Source organism: Tribolium castaneum, chromosome 2 (assembly GCF_031307605.1).
Source record: "Tribolium castaneum strain GA2 chromosome 2, icTriCast1.1, whole genome shotgun sequence".
Classification (NCBI taxonomy): Eukaryota; Metazoa; Arthropoda; class Insecta; order Coleoptera; family Tenebrionidae; genus Tribolium; species Tribolium castaneum.
The window spans coordinates 15,816,215-15,821,467 of record NC_087395.1 but is presented as its reverse complement, the minus strand read 5'-3'; positions in this window follow the sequence as shown (position 1 = coordinate 15,821,467).

The window sequence follows — 5,253 nt, the reverse complement described above, 5'->3', positions numbered from 1 at the left end:
CTATTATTAATAATTTTAATTAATTGTGCTGCGTTACTGTAAAGTGCCATATGGCTCAGCCGATTTTATGCTCCACCAGTAAAGTAGTGTATCTTTCACCAACTGTTGGGACATTATGATACACTAAACCGGAAAACTTGAAAAATCGTCTGATTGATTTTCTTGAATGCTGAACGAGCGTTTCCGTGTCTTGACGCAAAAGTGACCGTTTTGTTATCACCAAAGGTCGCGAAGGCCATCTAAACAATAGTTTCCAGTAATCAGCAAAATTAACTGCGTCTTAACTACGCCAAAAAACGGGGAATTACTAATTATTAAAGGGAGTTACAATAAGTAAAAACCCAAGGTAGTAATCGGCAATACTTTCTCCTCCAACGTCAGATAATGAGTTCATTTAACGTTTGTGCAATCACATGGTCTTAAGTAACATTTATCCTGATCTTTGAAACCATCGTGGACTGGAAAACCACTACTGAAAATCTGACGTCAATTTGGAGTTTCTGAGAGATTGTTGAATTCCACAAGTTTTTATGTAATAGCATTGCTGTTACTTAACACTTTCTTCAGATATTTCAAGTAGCTACGAAGGTGCGATGTTGCACCTGCCAAAATGGGGCTCCTACCTGGAAACTGGGATAAATTGTACTCAGAAAACTTTTGTGCCTGAAGCGAAGGCAAAAAATTTGTATAAGGAAATAATCTTAGACTCAAGGCACAATTTTGTCTTTTCTTAGAACATTCCTTGGTACTTTCAAAGGAATCTTTAGAAGCGGAGCTAGATTGAGTGGATTTTGCAAAGCTTTGAATAACAAAAATAAACCATCATTGGTTTAGAACAAAAAAGATACGTTTTTTATCTTAATTTTAGAAACTTCCAGTTTCCAAATTCTGTGTAAATAAAGCTGGAAAAATAACAAACTTTAGATCTTTAGACTTGTCGAAGGATAAATAAATACTAAAACAAATAATATTTTGGTGAAATTATATGTATACAGTGTGTTTTATAAATAGTATAGTCTTTTATGACTTCACTGGAAATTTCTATTTTAGAAATCACAAATGGTACAGTCAGGTACGGTCAAACAAACTGAAAATGACTTCTCAATAAAACAAGCAGGCATGGTCGTAAATTATCGTACTGCAAACTAGATGTAGTTTCAAAATAAATATAATGCGAAATTAAAATTTAATTCAGATTTAAACCAATTCGCATTAAATTGTAACACATGTCAAGTTAAATAAAAATGTATTTTTTTAATGAAAAATTTAACAACCATAGAAAGTTATCATCAATTTTTATGTTTGTCTTTATCCATCAATGTTTGAAAATAATAATTTCTACATAAATCTAACATAAACTGATTCAAATCTAATTTGTTTCGATGCCAAACCTAAAAAAATCGTTTAAGTTGTTACTACATAAGCGTAAATAAGTAGGAACTAGTATTTAATAACAATAATTACTAGATCTGAATAATTATTGAATTTAAAAAATTTCAGAAAATAAAAATATATAAGTTAGAAATTTTACAATTGTTTATAAATTATTTAAAATATTGTTGTTTTACATAAAATCAAGTTTAAAATAAATTTAGCCTATTTTAAACAAAAATTATGTTACCTGATTTAGTTTTGGAGAACAGTAAACATTTTCATTTAATTTAAAAGTTATCAATAATTATCAAAAAAACTTGGTAGCAGAACTAAAAAAATTCAAATAACTTTGCGATTTTTTTCTGTTTGAATTAAATAAATAATTTTGGTTACAGAAATATAACAGAAAACTTATAGAACGTGTTAATGGCAACTAAACTTTAATTCGCAATTGACTTGAATTAGTTTAATTCTGACGTAAATTATACGTGGAACTAAACATTTTTTTCTGGAAAATAAACAAGGGCTTAAGTCATTTGTCAAATTCTTAAAATTAAGTTTAAATAAAGAGAAAGCAGAGTCTATTTTGTACGAAAATTATATTAATAATTAATTTTATTTTGAAAAAAGTTAAAAAAAAGTTAATAATGATTTGTTAACCCAATTTTTTAAATCATCTAGAGCAAAGCCAAAAGTGTTATTTTGATTTATTTTTAACATTGTTTTATTGTGTACTACATAATTAATGTGGGAAAATGAATCTAAAAAAAGGTTATTAACTTTGCTTGTGCAATGTCATTTAGTAAACCACAAAACCATTAGAAAATCAATTAATCTTAAACCCATATTTTGAAATGTACTCTAACGAGCCATTAACGTTTTTATAATTTAGAAATGGGGTTTATGTTGACAATTCACGGATCCATTTATGACTCGTCTTTTTTAAAACATCAAGTTACAAAATCAATATTTCTAATTTTTGAACCCAATTTTCAACTTTGCCAAGCTGCAAACTTTTTCGACGAAAAATTGTAGTTGAATAGACAACCCTACTGACTAATTTAAGGGAAAAACCCTCTGTTACATAGTTACAGTAAAAAATAAAAAAAATAATTGCCTATCTACTCATTTATTTAGAAGAAAATTGCCAACCATTCACTAACCTTTTGACTCCAAAAACGCACCTTATGTCCTAGTTGAAATGACATTTGATAGCGAGCAAAATTATAAATAACAGCTGAGTTGTAAACATTTTTATTGCTCATCAATGGATAGGTTTATCACTGAAATGAGAATTAAATGCAACAACACAAATAAGTAATCAATATTTTACAGGTCAGCGATAACAATTCAGTCAATTTTTGACCGATTAATTAGTATTTTTTACATTTACTCCACTGATATAAAAGAATTTTAAATGAGCGTAGTGTTTATTTTAACTAATTTATTGCATGTTTATAATTTGGAGCATAAATATTTGCCCACCAAAAGTTCGTTTATTGGATCAATATTTATCCACACAAAACTGTGTCTTACTGCATGTCACCTTTCACATTTACAGAAAGCTCGGTAAATATTTGTGAAATATAACACCGAACACAGAAAGTGTATCGAGATTTTCAGTTGGTTTAATAAAGGTTTCTAGAAATTGTAAATTAGGTGTATTTCTCAAGTATTTAAAAAAGTTGCAACATTTGAACACTTCTTCCTGTCAGCGACATCTGTTGCCTCCACCTCGAGCATTATTTAGAATTCTGCACGATTCTTAACGCGGCAAATTTAATTTCTTTGCTTTTGCCACAACGGACAAAGAAATATCGGAAAACGTGTGCAGTTTTCCGTGCGAAGTGGCTCATTTCCATTGTCTCCACGTGAGTGGTGCAGAATAAAATTAATAAAAGCCAAGCAGCCGTATAGACAAAGAACAGGGGTAGGGGTAGAGCGCAACAAGGCAATGACCATGACGTCGCATTCCCAAGGGCGTTCGGGCGTCGCGACGCCAGACGTCATTCACCTGGATATGTGTGTTGTCCTCGAACTGGCACGATACGCTTTTTATATGATTATAAACGTTAGGGTAGGTTGGGGCACTTCTGTTTATAATCCACGCCATACGGTGGCATCATTACGACACTTGGGTGATATTTTCGACGCGAAATCATGCGATCGAAAATTGAGAATTAATGTTTTCGCATTAAAAACAGGACGCTATCGGAATTAGATGCAAATGGATGGGGTAGCGTGACTGGAAAAACGCCCGCACCTACTCTGTAATAAAAGCCAGCTGCATGGGTGCCGTTTTGAACACCTTTATGGGGGAACGGGTTTTTGGAGGTTTTGGAGCGTTTTGAAGGGGTGGAAGGACGAAGGGGGGGATTTATTGATGGCTTTGTGACGGACGGGCAAAAATTTCAAAGAGAACGTTCCCGAAACTTGTAAAACCACCTAGATAAAGCCATTGAGTTTTTTTTGTACTAAACTTGATGATAAAACGGCTTTATGTTGGAAGGAAATTACAAAAGATACTGGAAAATGCAAGGACGTCATAAAATTTAATCATTCAGAAGACTTTAATTAAAGTTTTGCTGATTATAATAATATTATTGAGTCTGGAGATGCTAATTAGAGATAACAAGGATAAATAAAAATACTTATACATGTGACTTGATTCACTTTTCTTCTAAATAATAAATAAAATTGAATCTTTAAGTATGTTGTTGCAATATTATTACTATTATTATTACATTTTTGCAGCTAAATAAAGTTGTTAGATGTTGTTCATTTTGAAAAGCTTTTATTATTCTTCAACAAAAAAATTCTACGTGAATCAAATAATATATTTGATTATAAAAATTGGTAGTCGTAATTTTTAAAACTAATGTTTTTAATTAGTTGACAACTAGTTCTGCAAAATTAGAAGTAACTATATTCAATTTTGCCTAAATTGTAGTAATGAGTTGTGTTTAATTTAAAAAAAAATAAAAATCTCTTGAAATCCAACTGAATTTTTCTTTTGAACAGACAATTTATTTTGAAAACTAGTTATCTATTAAAACAAGAATATATATGATTATGTCAAATCCTCTCTACAGTTTCCAAAATTTTACAGAATCAGTCAAGAACTTGATTTTCCAGAACAGATACAGGTAATTCTAATTTCTGAAAATGAAGAGAAACTGTTAATCTTATCCAAAAAAATATTAAGTACCTAATAATTAAATAGCCATTAATTAATTTGGTCTATTTTTTAATTTTGTAAAGAAATCTTGCGAATCAACTGAGTTTTTGTTGGAAACCTTGCGAAATGTTTGAGTTAGTAGAACACGAACTAATTGCGAGAATCAATCTTTATTAAATCAAATCAATCCACAGTTTATGCACGATTTTTGAACCCAAGTGTAATAGAAGACTTGAAATTTCCTTAGAAAACAGCGGAATTCCAGATGGTTTGGCCGACATTTACAAAATAATCAAGCAATTTTTTGCTCAGTTTTAATCGCCTTATGATTGGTTTGTTTTCCAGTTGGGAGTGCAATATCGCTCCAATGACAAAAGCTTCAATCATCTTGCAATTTTTTGTGCACCAGATAAACAAGTTGGAGGTGATTTTTATATTTTTATTGGACAAATTACTCACACCAGGAACAAATAAAACACGAGCAAATAAAATGGTCGATTCTGCTTAGTTTTTGAAATGTTTTGATTTTTTTTGACAAAAATACATTTTTTTAAATTTATTAGTTTATTACACAAAAGTTAAGGATCCTAGAAAAGTAGGACTTACACACATATAATTAAAATTTACATTGTCGGTGTGGAAAAATTAATTATTACAATTATCATACTTAAAAAAAATATTTTAAAAAAGTCAAAGTTAAC